The sequence below is a fragment of the Parasteatoda tepidariorum genome, chromosome 8 (genome assembly GCF_043381705.1).
Source record: "Parasteatoda tepidariorum isolate YZ-2023 chromosome 8, CAS_Ptep_4.0, whole genome shotgun sequence".
Lineage (NCBI taxonomy): Eukaryota > Metazoa > Arthropoda > Arachnida > Araneae > Theridiidae > Parasteatoda > Parasteatoda tepidariorum.
Genome location: NC_092211.1, coordinates 42,812,765 through 42,828,727, shown reverse-complemented (window position 1 = coordinate 42,828,727; position 15,963 = coordinate 42,812,765). Strand labels below are relative to the sequence as shown.

Here is a 15,963-nt window from a genome sequence, read left to right as displayed (position 1 = left end):
ACTATTGAATATGGTACAATTTAGTATGTGTCGGGCTGTATAAGAACTCAAATGGTTTTTACCGAAATGCTTTTTTAATGATTTCTGTCAAATTTGCAAAAAAATATAGCTTTATTATATGTGATAAAACTTGATAAATGTGATAAAATTCGTTAATTTTAGCATGATACCTTAGCATGGCATAGGCATTTCAGTTTGTATTTTTTACTAAATGTGTGACAATTAGAACTATAATTTTGAAAACCAGAATTTCAGATAAACCGCTGCTATATGAATGGAAAAATTACGATATGAATATTTTCAATACCGTTTGCTTTGTTTTTTATTAAACAGAATTATGATTTTTCCAGAAATGTTCTCATTTATAGTACAGTAATTTTACCAGAACTTTTCCCCTCATATATTCTTTAAAGATTTATAAAACTGTAGATAAAATTTTTTAAATTTTTTAAATAATTTTGGTAAGTAAGAAAATCACTGATGTGAGTTCTTGGAAAATGAGAAAGTATACTCCAGCAATCATTGAAAGATTTTATTATCATATTTTATGAATGTAAATAATCGTAGTTCTTGTTCTGTTTTGATATTACTGAGAACGATGTTGGATAGCGATACCAAATTTACCTGAAATAAAAAAAAAAAACATATTTTACAATTTTTTAGCACATTTTTGTCAAGAATATTCATAATTCTTTCTTGAAATTGATAAAGCTTAGACACTTATACAGGCATTGTTGCTTACGATTACCTCGTATAAAGAAAAGTAAAATATGATACATCGCTAAGTTTTTGATCTATTTTCTAAAGAATATTTGTCATAGATAAATTGATTAATTCTTTAATTTTAGAAGTACATTACAAATTTTAAAAAAAAAAAGATTTAGAAGGGTATTTATTTGAAAAATGCCAGCAAATTCTACTTATATTATATTTTACGTTTCAGATGTTCAGTTTTAACAGAAATACTGTTAAAAGAAACATCTTTTTGATATTTAAATTAAACGTTTTCTTTTTAAATAAATATGCGAAGCATTCATCTCATCATTTAACATATTTTTTGAGGATATAAGACGTAATTCTGAATTAGAGTCAAAATCTGAGCTTAAAATACGAAAAAAAATCTAGCTTTTAATTAAAATTAATAATTAAATTATAAATAAATACAAAGTCAAAGTGGTTTATCATATCTAAGATTAACAGGAAAAGTATGATAATTTATTGATAGAATTACGGATATTTATTTGAATAATATTTTAATATCACTTGAAATACAATATGAAATAAATTTTCATATAATGTACCCATTATATTAAATATAAGTATTTTTTCTTAAGATGCATATTTTGTTTTCCTTTTATGCTATAAACATACTAATTTTTTCCCAATTTCGAATTTAATGTAGATATTGAAAGGAAATTGACACCTTAAAAAAATCTCAGGAATTCGAATGATTGAATTCGTGAGAGGGTTAGTCATTTGGAACGATTTCATTCTTGAGAAGTTCAGCTTGAATGATTGTCGGCTCGGACAATGAATGAATATAAGTCAGGTCTACTGACTCATTTCTTTAAAAAAAATAATATTATACACCAAAGAATAGAGGCTTTATTTTTTTAGTGAATTAGATTTGACGGTGAGATATGCTTTGGAACATGAGTGCCGTAAAAATTTGTATTTCAAAAATAAATAATAATAGTAATAAATAAATAAAAATATGGTAAAATCCCAGAATAGCATAACCCTTGGCTACTTTTTCGAAATATTGCCAGGTTGACGATTATTACTGGGATCAACGTTGCTTCTTGATTATTAAAATATATTAATATATTTTTAGTGAACTATATTGCAACTATATTAAAATATTTTTTAATTAAAATTAATAAAATGGAATTAATAAAAGTTAAAAAATGAAATAATAACGATGATTCTAGCAGCAAGAGATCAGAAGCATAAATGGCGAAAAAATAAACCCTTTTACCTCTTTTCTAATGAAATCCAACAATCGCGTAGGTATACATGTCAAATAACATTTAATTTTAATCAGATTTAAGAACTTCAGTGGTGTGATTGGACGTTCAAAATAATCTCCCCGTTCAAAATAATCTGAAATATTTTCCGGAAACCTAGTTTGGGGAGATTTCACAAACTTGCTTGGCGAGAATTAAAAAAATCTAACTACTGAACTAAGAGTTTAAAACTAGAAGTGATGTTTTTTTTTATTATAACGTAATTCTATGATACTGCTTTATTACGCTACATTTTAAGATAAAACTTATTTGAATCGGTGTCTAGACTTAATATATTTTGTGGTGTAAATTACATTAATTTGCTATGATAAACTGCTGTTTAAGAGATTCGTAAAATGATTTAGAACTAAACTTTAGAATAATATGATGAATGAACAAATTATATTTAATATATCAGCCTGTTTGGTGATTGAAACTATTAAATTACGTTTTTGAATTCACCAAATGTGTTATAACATATACCTTTAATTTTAAATGTTGTATATAAAAAATGATTACAAAGCAAACTTTTTATGCTCACTAATAGATCTTAACCTAATCATAAGGGAAATAGAATCATGCAAATTTTAATGAAAATAAATATTTCATTTAATGAAATGAAAGTTTTTTTTGGGAAGTGGGGGCCTAAGCGTAAGCAAACATAATTTTTTATAGTTCATATATTTTAAGTGACTAATTTCTACTTTCGTAGACAAAAACTGTTTTATTCTAAGGAACAACAATTATTGAAGTAATCATAAGAGCTAGTGTTCAGCAGCGAACAGGGGACTAACTTCCTAGCATTAATATAATGTTCTTTAGGTGTATATTTTTAATCTTTCTTTAAGAGCATACTTTAAACAAACATTTATTTAGATAACAGATGTAGTTGTGAGTTAGAAGAATGTTAAAATGTAGCAGGCAATGTAATCAATCAATAGAGTTTCAAGGGCGGGCATTAAATTGAAGGTGACGACAGTTAGTAAACACCTGCTTTATCTTTACAAACAGTGATTACATGTTGTGTATTTACAAATGAAATTCTCCTTGAAATATTGGTAAATAACATTTTCGGTGCGAAAAATCTAGTTTCATGCAGTTTTTTTTTTGTGTGTGTGAGAAGATCAATAGGAGTTTTAGGAGAACAATCTTACACTGTTAGAAATTTCTCGGAAAAAATGGTTAAATGACAATCCATTTAATTCTTTACTTTACAATATTTAAACAAAACAGTCGAATAACCATAAATAAGATGGTAATCAAACTGTTAAATGTGAGAGAAAACCGTTTATTAACTGTTTTTTACCTAATACGGTTAAGTAATCAGAATTTTATAGTTCCAACTGAGCCTACCTAATGAAGCCAATTACAACTGCGTACATAAAATAGCCGAGAGGACTCATCTGTCAGTCACGTGACCGACAGAAGTGGGGTTCGAATTCCAACGTTGACACCTCAATATTTTCTCTATTCCCTTTAATGCATAAAAAATTTACAGTGTCCTGCACTTCCCATTTTGTGTCCTTCAATCTTCAAAATGCCTATTATCTTACAAAAACATAGCTCGCATGTCCAGTTAATTTTTTTATTGTTTTGAAACAATGTTTGTTGTAAATGGTTGAAACACCGTATAGTTTTGTATTCATGGTTCTATAACCATACTAGTTGTAAACGGTTTCAAAACCGTAACGATGAAGAGAATTTTTTTTTTTTGCCATAAACTTTACGGTTAATCAGTTGGACAGACTGCTAACGGTTATCTTACCATAATTTTGGAACGAAAATTCTAACAATGTACTGAATCTCGTAATATACCGGTATAATTGTTGTGAAATTAATCCATTCACGACGCAGATTGCTTTTAGATACATTAAAATTTTATTTGTTGAACCATATAACTGTATTTCAAAACATTTACTCGAAATACCTTTTTTTAGAAATGCCACAGTAAAAAAGTAGAATTATTTTTCATAAAAAAATATATGAGCATAGTATCATGTTTTTAAGACGTTGTTTGAAATTTTATTGCTACAAGGTAATGTTGATAGTTCATTATCATTTATTATAATAATATATAATGTTTAATTAATTTTAAGACACTTATTTTAAGATAAGTAATTTGTTAAACTCATCATTGTCTATCGTCCCATTTAGGAACTTTTAGAAGTTTCACCGATTTAGTCAAATTACTGATTATCATTCATTTTCTTAAAAATATTTTATTATTAGAAGAAAGTACAGAGCTTTTGGTTGATAATGTTGCGTTAGTTGAAAAGTAGTCCTGCTTTAAAACAATTCAAAGAAAACTTTGTTTTCTTGAAATCTCAAATATTTTAAAATTCAATATTTTACTTGATTATTGTCAATTGCATCCCTAATTTAACAAATTGTGAAATTTTTTCGAACAAATCAAAAAGTATTAAATCAGGCTAGTTTTAGTAATTTTTTACTCGATTTCAAGACTTTTTTGTATTAAATTTACACATTTTACTAATTAAGTCGCTAACTTAGTTCACTAATGTAACAATGAATATAACAATAAATGAGGTAATGAATACTTATAATTTAGTTGTTAATTGATGCATATTAATCTGTTGAACAATATTAGTTACATTTATTATATGTTCGTTAAAAAATAGGGTTTATTTATTTAAATATAATATTATTATTTATTTTATTATAAACTAATTTAAAATAAAGAAAACCAATAGATTGGTGTTTAAGAGAAACATCTAAATTTAAATACACTGAGAAAAAATATGGTCAAAAATACCAGAATATGACAAAATTTACCTTGTTTCTGGCTCTATGGGAACAACAAAAAGCTCGGTAATTTTTAACAGAACACTTTGGAAAGGATTTTGGTAAAATCAACAATAAAAAAATTTTGTGTAATAAATGATAAAACTTAGTAAATGTTGTTGATTGTAAAAGGTAATTTTAGTATGATACCTTAGATCATAGCATAAAAACTATTCGGTCGGTAGAATTTATTTTTTAGTTTTGTATTTTACGTCAAAAGTGTGGTAATAGGAACTATAATTTTTAAATCCAGAAACTCAGACCCGGTAAACCGTTGCCATATGAATGGAAACATTACCAAATGTATGAATGTAATTAAATACCGTATATTTTGGTTATAGTAAACATAATTTCTCCGTGTATTTATAGTTCTAACTATCTACACCTACCCGATTGCATTGGAGTCATATTTATTCTTTTTTGAAGCGTATATTAAAAGTATATTAATAAATTATTTAAAAATTAAACGAGATTAATAATAAATAATAGTTTAATGAAACAGCTTGCAATGCATTGAAAGAATAATACTGTGCCGAACATTTATCGCACAACTCTAATTTAATACAGAACTCAAGATTTTATTAAAATTAAACTGAGAAAGGTTTAAAAAAAAAGTTGTTTTATATTGATTTCAGAACTACAGGAATAAATATTAAAAATCATAATTAATTCTTTCAGTCTAACACAATCTTGCTATGAGGCACATTTCTATAAATTTAAAATGATTTTTATATATATTTATAAAAAAAAAAAAAACCAACCTCAATATCTCCAAACGTAAGAGCAGAGGTCTTTAAACAATACAACGATTTAGTTTTGCTGCAAACAATGCCAAGGATGTCACGAACTTTTCGTCATTTTATTACTCCTACGTTTGGTTGAAACCACAAAAATAGACATTAAAGAGTGATTTTTTATTTCTTGCTTCTTTTGTGAAAGAATAAAAAAAAGGAGAAAAACAATTTTAGATTAATTTAAGTTGGTATGACGCGAGTGGAAAATGACGTAAGTGAAATCTCTCGAATTTTGCAACGTCATAGTGTAGGGTTGAATTTTATTTTTGTAGAATATTTACTTAAATATTTTGATTTGAATGAAGAAGTCAGTAGGTTCTTCGAATAAAAATCGAATAGATAACATTCTTGCGGTTTGTTTGAGAACCCTTCTATGATTGGTTGAAACAAGTGAATTTATCTGTTTGCGTTTCGATTGGATAATACAACTCTTAATTCACAATTCCAGAGATACAGTCTTAACGAAGATTTTAAACCATGCCTGAGTGGAAAGTGGATTTATGAATGAAAAAACGAAAATACCCTTAGTTTTTTCAATCGCTTAGTTTTGTTTCTTTTTTAAAGCAACTCATACCTAAAGTTCTATTCTGTTAACTAATACAAAATCTTCTCATTTATGTTACGTAATGCGTTGAGTTTTAAATTTAATTACACTAAGAAAAAAGTGTTGTCTAAACTTTCAGAACATGGTAAAATTTCCTGAGTTTCTGGCTCTATGGAAACACCATAAAGGTCGGTAATTTTTACCGAAACGTTTTGGTAATGATTTAAGGAAAGATTTTGGTATTGATTTTTTTATAACATAATGTTGTTTTATAATATGTGATAAAATTTGATAAATGTTGCAAAATTTGGTAATTTTATCTTGATGCCTCAGAGTATGGCATAAAAACTATTTGTGCGGTTAAATTTACTTTTCTGTTTTAAATTTTTAACTAAATGTGTTGTAATAAGGACTATAATTTTAGAATTACCAAATTTTTTTTACTGGAAATGTCACCATTATTCAATTTGATAATTTTACCAGAATATTTTTTCTATGCACAAATTACCTTAAAAATGTCTTTTTTATTATAAAAATCGTTTAAAAAGTATGAAGTGAATATAGAGTAAAGAAAATGTTAAAAGTGCAAATGAGTGGGAAAAAATGTGGAAAGAAATTGGATTTTTTCTCGAAAGTTTTTCTTTTTTTTCTTCTTCTTATTGCTACTTCAAAAGGTGCAACAATCAATCACCTACAATCATTTTTGTTATAAAAAACTCGCGAAGTAGACAGTTTGAGTTGCAATAAAATACTGCTTGTAAAATATTTAATTTCAATATTAAAATACGAAGATTTTACTTTAGCAGCGCTTAAAGTCTGTGGTGTCTTACATTTTATTACAAAAGTTTTGGTAACTGTATCAGTAACTACGGTAGTCCAAAGTAATAATTTCATTATTAATTGTAAAAGTAACTATTTATGGTAATTGTAAAATTAACAACGGTAGTTGAAAGTAATAATTCAATAACTAATTGTAAAAGTAACAATTTAACTCTAAAAATAACTATGATAGTCCAAAGTAATAATTCAATCAAAATATATTTTCATTAAAATAAAAGTCGAATTAGTTTATTATAATTCCCAACATAACTCATAATTCAAATATTTAATCATAAAAAATTTAAATACGTATTTACATACTTAACTAAGAAATGTGAAGATATTGATTTATAATAGTTACAATATTTGATTCGTTTCTAAACTGCGTTGTTACAAAAACATCACATTAGGATTAAAATTTACTCTTGTTAAAAGTTGTATAGCAGCTTTTAAATAAATATTTTTTAATTAAATCCCGCATTTAAATTGAATAAAAAATAAAAAATCGTGATTGCAATCTAGAGGCAATCCCTGGGAAGCAGGTTAGTTAGTGTTAAGCCTCCTTTGTCAGCGAAACGTTTGCAAAGTCGCAGTTTTACCATCATGAGAAATGTTACTTTGAGTTTAGATTCCGATCGAAGAAATTAGAATATCAGTTTTTAAAATTTGGCATCTTAACTTTTATCACATATTAAACAGGTTAGAGTTTAAATAAATTATTTTGTTTCGTTTTTAATTTCACTATTCACATACACAATATTTAATTATTTATTTTAATTTGTAAATGATCCCTATTAACCGTTTATAGAGCAAAGTCTTTACTGCAATGCTTACACATTGAAAAAAAAAAGCATCGTGAACTCTGACAAAGAACTATTATTAAGGTATTGATCCACTTTTTTTTTTTGGCTTATGACTCATAAAGCTGTCTCTGAAAGGCTCTTCTAACTTTACTTCTAAGCAAATAGAGCTGTGTGCACTCAGCTGAGTAAATTCATAGCACACTGAAAAACAAATCATAATAAACAGAGTATTTCTCTCTTACAGTAACTTAAAATCATCTTTACGATAAACTATGAACTACTAAGTGATATAAAATTAATCGAATCAATTAAAAATATTAGTTTTATTTATTTTATTTTATAGTTTATTTGCTTTGTTCCTTGTTTTATTTCAATGCTAAATTGATTTTTACACTCGTTTGACTGTATTCATTAGCAAAAATAAATAAATAAATATGTAAATAAAGTAAGATTTACGTAGAATCGCTTTAAATAACTTTTAATAAGAAAATTCTAAAAGAAACAATGAATTGAAAATAAACGAATCAATAAAAATATTAGTTTTTATTTTATTATTTATTTACTTTGTTTTGTGATATTTTTAATTTTTCAAAAGATTATTATACTCTTATAATCTACTCATGTACATTCATAACCTTATGATGTATATTCATGACTTTCTCACCTAAAATTACTTGAAATGACTTTACAATAAACTACAAAATGCTTGAAATAAATTGAACGACTATAAGACTATAAAATGTAGCCATTTTCTAAATGAAAATAAAATATTCTTCATGTACAATAATTTAAAACCACATTTATGATTAATAATCAAGATAACGTGTTTAGAAAATGAACGAATCAATTAAGGGATTATTTTTATTTCTTTTATTATTCATTTGTTTTCCTATTTTTTAACATTTTAATTAATAGCTTTCCGAACTCTTCTGAGTACAATCGTTAGTTATTCATGTGCAGTGCGCAAAAAAAAGAAAAAAATGGACGGGGGGAAAAAAACACCTCTTGTTTTAATGAACGGATTTTGATGTTCTAAGACTCATTCTTAATGGTTCAAGGGGGTGATCTCAAATATGCCAATTAATTAATTAATTAGTACAGACGATATTTTAGGTAAATTTAATCAAACACAAAACCGTGCTATCTTTGAATAAACAAACCTTTTTTTCCAATGGTTTCGGATTTCTGACTCCCAGATTAAAGGGGGTAGCCGCAGTCTAGGAAATATGGTCTCCATAGTTTGGCCAGGAGAGCGATCGAAAGCTGGACCCCTTAATGTTAATTTTACTTTGGCATACTTCACTATATCTCGAGTACTTTTAAGCGAATTGAAAAATTTTTTCACACAGTTATGCAATTTCTTATCCAAAGGTTATTCTACATAAAATATAAATTTTAATAAATACTTATTATATTTTTTTATATTTTATTTAATAATAGTCGAAAAATTCCTTTGTAAGGTATAGAATTTTTACCTCATTTTAAAGTATGTAATTTTCGATGGCAAAATACAAAATTTTAGCGAAATCGGTTGAAGATCTCCTGCGGTGGTAATAGTTATATTAGCTAAATTTAGACTAAATTTAATAAAATGGCAAATCACGAAAGTGAAATAAATTTTGTATGTATTTACAATAATAAACTATTATAAATGAACGAAAAGTAAACCAAAAAATTGAAATAATAAATCACTCTATAAAAGAAAACTTTTTTTTCAAAATCCAAAGGAAATATAACGAAAATCCAGACAACTAAAATGATAATTAATAAAAAAAAAAAATGATGGAAAAATCATCCATTTTAAAGTGAATCTTTAAGAATAATTGCCAAAACAAGCTTTAAAATTAAAAACCTCAGAATATTTTGTGTAGAGAAATTAAGTTGTTTGGAAGCTATATGTACACGAAAATAAAATTCTAGTAAAACTACCATGCTCTATAATAAAAACATTTCTAGTAAAAAAGAAAAAAAAACACGATCCTGCTCAATAAATTTTAAATATACGGCATTTAATGTATTCATTTGATAATTTTTCCATTCATGTTGTAATAGTTAACCGAAAATTCCGGTTTTCAAAATTATTGTTCTTATCTCAGCACATACAGTAAAAAATACAAAACTAATAAATAAATTTAACCAAATATATAGTTTTTTATGCCATGATCTGTGGTATCATGATAAAATGACAAAATTTTACAATTTTTATAAAATTTTACCTAGTATTATAAAACCTAATTTTATTGTTAATTTAACCAAAATCGTTGCCAAAGCGATTCGAGGGGCAACATCAAAGCGATTTGTTACCATAGAGCCAAAAACACGGTAAATTTCACAATATTCTGGTAGTTTAGACCATACTTTTTACCTCAGTGTCTTTTTACAGAAATCAATTTCGATAGTATTTATAATGTTTTCATTTTCAATATACGAAACATATAAAGAGAAATAATAAATATAAAGATTCTCTCAATCAAGAAAAACAAACCATCTGTAATCTCAGATTTAATAAAAATGAGGAAATTCAATAGTTGAAGGCAATAAACTTGTTTGATCAAGAGAAAAATCAAGCTTTTCTTTGTGTAATATTATCGATACCCAAAATCATTTACCAGGAAATTAGAATTCGGTGTTGTATTTGATCATCTGTTTTGTGTATCTTATTTTATAAATAACATTGTGAAGCTTACTTAACATTTTATTTAAATGTTCAAAATACATGTGCATTACTTACACGGAAAAAAAATTGCCATTATGGTAATGACATTTCTGGTAAAAAAACAAACATAATCCTGGTTAGCAAAATTGAAACATATGGAATTAAATGCATTTATTCCATAATTTTTTCATTCATATGGTAACAGTTTACCGGAAAATTCTGGTTTTCAAAATTAAAAGTCTTATTTACACATATAGAGTAAAAAAAATTAACCCAATAAATGATTTGTATGCTGTGCCCTAAAGTATCATGAATAATTTTACCACATTTACCGATTTTATCACATAAGCATTATAAAGCCATATTTTTAATTTTACCAAAATCATTACTTTAGAATTTCGATAAAAATTGCCAAGATTTTTGGTGTTTCCACAGAGTCAGAAACAAGGTAAATTTTAACACATTCTGCTAGCCTAGATCAAACTTTTTATCGCAGTGTATAATTTTTATCCTTTGTCTTTTATCCTTTCTATGTATTTTAACTTAAAAATATGTCACTAATTAGTCATTATTTTCAATGAATAAATTGGTGAAAATTTTTGTTCCGGTTTAAAAAAGTATGCAAAAAAATTTATATAAAAGAATGTTTATTAGTGGTAGTAGTTACTAAATTCAAATTAGTTATGTCAAAATCAAGATTACTGGTCTCTGAATTCGAAATTAGTAATGTTTTCGTTTAAAATTTGTCATTTCTAAAGTCGAGATTAATAGTCTCAAATTTTGAGATTAATGCTCTTTAAAGTCGATATTAGCTTTTTTAAGTCCGATATTATTTGTTTCTAAATTCAAGATTAGTTATTTATAAATTCAAGATTAGTAGTTTATAAATTCAATGAATTTCACTATGAACAAAATAGGACAAACATAATTCATGTATCGAATATGGAAAATATTGCATTTGCGGCATAGCATGAACGATTTTAAAAATGTTATTCTAACTATATTTCTAATTTCTCCCAAATCACGAAACAGTTATTATCCCACTCCTTCCTGTTTCTATAATCTGTCATCTTTCCCTATCTGACACCGCCAAAAAGGTAAAAAGCCCCGCCAAACTGAATATTAAAACACAGTCTAAATGTAAACAAACAACAATAGCATCTCGTCCTCTAACCTTATCAACTCTCACTATTTTATTCTAACGGGTTTTTAACTCTATCTAAACCTGGAAAAAGGAAGGTCTTGGCAACGTGCCAAGTAGGGCAGAGTAGGGGCGAATGACCCTCTGCTACCCTAGACTTCCAAGTTTAGTGACCCATCCGTGCGCGCGTTACAATTTTCACGTTACAAAAAGGGTGAAAGTGAAATGTGTGAGAAAAACCGCCTCTTTTGGTGGATGGGGATGATAAAGGGGACAAAGGGTTAAAATGGGAGATCCTAAGGGGGGTCGGATGACCCAGGAGAGGATATGGAATTCGCTTTTTTTTCCCTAGAATATTTTTTATACACCTTCTTTTTACACAAAGAATATAAAGAGTTGGTTAAAATTTGCTAAGAAACTGATTCATCCTATTTTCAAGCCAAGAAAAGGGGAGAAGAACTGGGTTCATTTTTTGAAGTATTTTAGATTATAGTTAGAGCAGTGTAACGGAAATATAACTTTGCAATACCTGCATTGTATATTTATAATGCTTGAAAACTAATTTTTCTCATAGTTTGCTGTGATTCGTTACTTCCGCCTTTTCTTTTCCCTTTAATTCAACAGTTTATTGACTTTTACTATTATTTTTAACCACTAACAGGAAAACTTCTAAAATAAGATGTGGAAAAGTGAACTAAAATGTATAATTTAAAACATTTTTTTACTTTTATTTTCAAAATTTGTGTTCTAATATTTAATTAATAAATTCATACCCAGCTTAAATAGGTTATTGTTGCTTTATAATTATTTTCCGGTATTACACTCTTTTAAAATATTATTTAAACGTTTACTATGTAGATGTAGCATATTGCATTATTTTATATAATATAATATAGTATAATATAATACATTTTATTAGATTTAATTTACTTTCAATTTTTTTTAATTTTAGCTTATATTTAACTGATTTTAAGAGTACTAAGAGAAATCCTAAAAGTACTTTTTAAAACTACACTGTAAAAAATTCCGGATCAAATTAAGGTAAAAAGTGAAATTACGGTACTTTTTACCGTAAAATTGATTTTTACAGGAACATATGACGAAGCAAAAAATCTGATACATCGTAATTTTTACACTAATATATTACTGTAAAATCACTGAACTACTTTGATTAATATTACTGTAAAAATTACGGTATAATATTTAAAAGTATATAATATTTTATGGATTTTACTGTGAGATGGCTGTTACGGTGTAAAGTGCCGGTACTTTATATCGCAATTTGATCCGGAATTTTTTACAATGTACATTTATAGAAACAGGACAATTGATCTGATCTTTTTATTTACACGGTTCTTAACCGGAAGCCGGACACTTTAATCGGGTATCCAGTGCCGGATGACACTCATTTGCGTTCGGTACAGTCATATTTAGAATTATAGTAACCTTAGAATTATTCATATTTGTAATTTCGGAAATCCATGTATTCCAATAGTATTTAATAATCAAGCTGGCACAACTGTTTTGACGTCATATAAGAACGTGGGTGTAGAAATTTAATTCTGGGAAACCTTGGTATAAGGGAAAGCTTTGAAACAGAGAAACATGTTTGCTTTTGAAGAAGACCGGCTGTGTAGGGGTTAGGGAACTGCCCTTGCATCACAAAGGTTGTGGGTTCGAATCCCGGGCAAGGCATGGATGTTCTTTCCTTCTCTGTGCTAGTTGTCCTTACTGTGGGAGCAACGTTGGCCCACCCAATATGGTGCCCCTGAAAGAGTGGTCAACAAATCTGCCCTTCAGATGCCTGTATGACCTAGGTCATTCTCCAGGTGGGCAATGGAGAAAAAAAATGTTTACTTTAGAGGACAGTCCACACGAGAGAAGGACAGAAAAATTCTGAAATCTCATGCTGAAAATAATTTTGATTAAATTGATATGATACTTAAATGAATACGAAATTAGAAATATGGAATTGCACTATTATTTAAATTGAAAAACTAATAAAGAATAGATTCAAAGAAAACTGTTGAAAAATGCAATATATGCGTATTACCATCGCATTAAATTTGTTGACAGCAAATGACTAATGCTATAATTATATAATTTAACTACCATACCCTCAATGGTGATCATGGGTTAGAATCCTCTGACCGTCGGGATAACCATGGGACGTTCTCAGCGTGTTTCTCTCCGTGTGGTGCAAATGCGGTTAGTTCCATCAAAACTCCACGAAGACCATTTTGTCCGAATTCTTGATCCAAGAGTTCCCTTGTCTTCTGAGTTGGTTTCAAAATTACAACGCTGCGGAACTGACAATTGATCGTCGTAAGCTCAGAATTCGGCCTACCATTCAACGTCGGCTATAAAATGTAGTATAATATAAAATTAAATATCCATGGTATCACAAAAACAATAAAAGTATTTTTCTAAAATAATTTTTTTGAACAAAATAATTCTTATTTTCGCATATTTAATTTAAAATATTTGTCTTATTCGTTTTGTTTTATTTTAAATCTTTGTTAAATTTATCAATTAAATCATTTTATAATTATGTTGCAGTTTCATTATTAAATGTTCTGTTTATCAGTAATTTTTTAAATTATTATCAGTCCTTAATCTTTAATTATTCTAAAGCCTAACTTTTTGTGATACAGTGATCAGAAAAAACTAATAAATAAATGGACCACCCTGAATAACTTCGGATCCATTGATCGGATCTCTACGTTTTATGACTCATCCTCTTTCTAAAAATTCGATTTTTCAGAGACAATTCAACTGATTTCGCTCAAATCTTGTTTTATGCCTTGTAAAATGGCATTCTTCAAAAGGAAGTAAAAAATTATAAGCCTCACAATTTAAAACTTTTTCGACTAGTATTAAATAAAATAATAAAAAATAATATTTATTTACTGAAAGTTATTTTTTGCATGAAATTAACTTTGGATAAAAGTATTTTACTAGCGCGTGCAAAAATTTTCGCAAAAAATAAAATTAACATTAATGGATTCAAACCTTTAACTGATCTCCTGACCGAAATTCTGGAGCTATATTTCCAAGATTGCGGCTACTCCTTTTATTTTGGAAGTCATAAATCCGAATTAGACGAAAAAAAGGTATGTTTTCTTAAAGAAAACGCGTTTTTGTGTCTTCGTATTTTAAAATATTGTGGGCACTAAATAATTAACGTATTTGAAGTCACCCCCTCGAACCAATAAGATTGAAACCTAGAACGTGAAGATCGGATCATTGGACCAAAAGTTATTCAGAGTGCTCCTCTTATTTTATTTTTTTTGTGCACTGTATTTTTTACTCAATGCAAATGCGCGATTTCAAAATTTCAAAACTATCCATCAAAGCTTTAAACTTTCCCGGAAAAACATACTTTACAAACTATATTCATAGTTAAAAAAAAATGTAAGATTTTTTTTGACCTACATAAGTGTGAACAATGCTGAAATAATTGAGACAAGATCCCTAAAAAAGATAGACACAGGTAATGCTACAAATAATGTAAAGAATCTATTCTTACGTTTAGAGAAAAAGGTGAAGAATGTGAGATAAATCTATTCCAAGGTAAATTCCTGAATAAACACAGAGAGGAACAAAAAGGTGGAGGTCAACAAACCTTCCTGATAAATATATTTGTGATAAGATGACTTTTACCTTGTAGACTTTAAAATCAAAGTCGAATTTCCTTTCTTTTTTTTGTTTCCTGTTATAAACTTTAAACTTATGTGATGCATAGTTGCGAAATAGAAAAGCTATTCTTACTCTTATAAAATAAATATCTTTGGATATATTTTCAAAATATTAGGTTTGAGTTAAAAAATTAATTATTTTTATATTTATAGATATTATAGATATAGATAGATTTATATTTATAAAGAAAAAATACTATGCTTAAATTTAGGTTTATTGAATACTTTATTCTAAATCTTTTGTTAATTTGTTTTTACTTGTTTCGAAACTGTCAGTGTGGAATGCAATTGAAATTCCGACCTATTTCCTACAAGTTAGAGCTCTTAAATCTCTAATTTAGTTCTTTATTTGTGGCAATGCAAGTTTGAATCTTTCCTCATCTCTAAAAGCAAACTTCTTCATCGTTTTATTACCAACTAGAATTTATCTCATTATTTAAAATTTTAACCACTCTCCAATTGGCTGGGATGCTGAAATCTTCCCTGATTCCACGTGTCTGATAAAATACAACATAATGATCGCTAGAAACGGGATTTATTTCCGTATTATTTCCATTGAGAGTTTCTCGTAAATTGAACTATATAACTTTTTCAAGAAAATAAGAATATCTACTGTAAATTACACTTTAAGAAACTGTTGACGGAAAGTATTCTATAATATTAGAGTAAATATAAGTATATAAATATTATATAATATTTA

General features: G+C 27.4%; 1 protein-coding gene and 1 long non-coding RNA gene across 2 annotated transcripts in view; one reads left to right on the top strand and one right to left on the bottom strand.

Moving 5' to 3' along the window:
• LOC107447387 (hormone receptor 4) overlaps positions 1–15,963 on the top strand; it is a gene marked incomplete in the record, with an annotated part of 162,733 nt that overhangs the window by 75,742 nt on the left and 71,028 nt on the right.
• LOC107447389 (uncharacterized) lies at positions 518–15,095 on the bottom strand. Its single transcript, XR_001584521.3, has 3 exons — positions 15,001–15,095; positions 13,683–13,925; positions 518–624 (listed from the first exon to the last, which is right to left on the bottom strand). It is a non-coding gene; the product is annotated as an uncharacterized lncRNA (long non-coding RNA).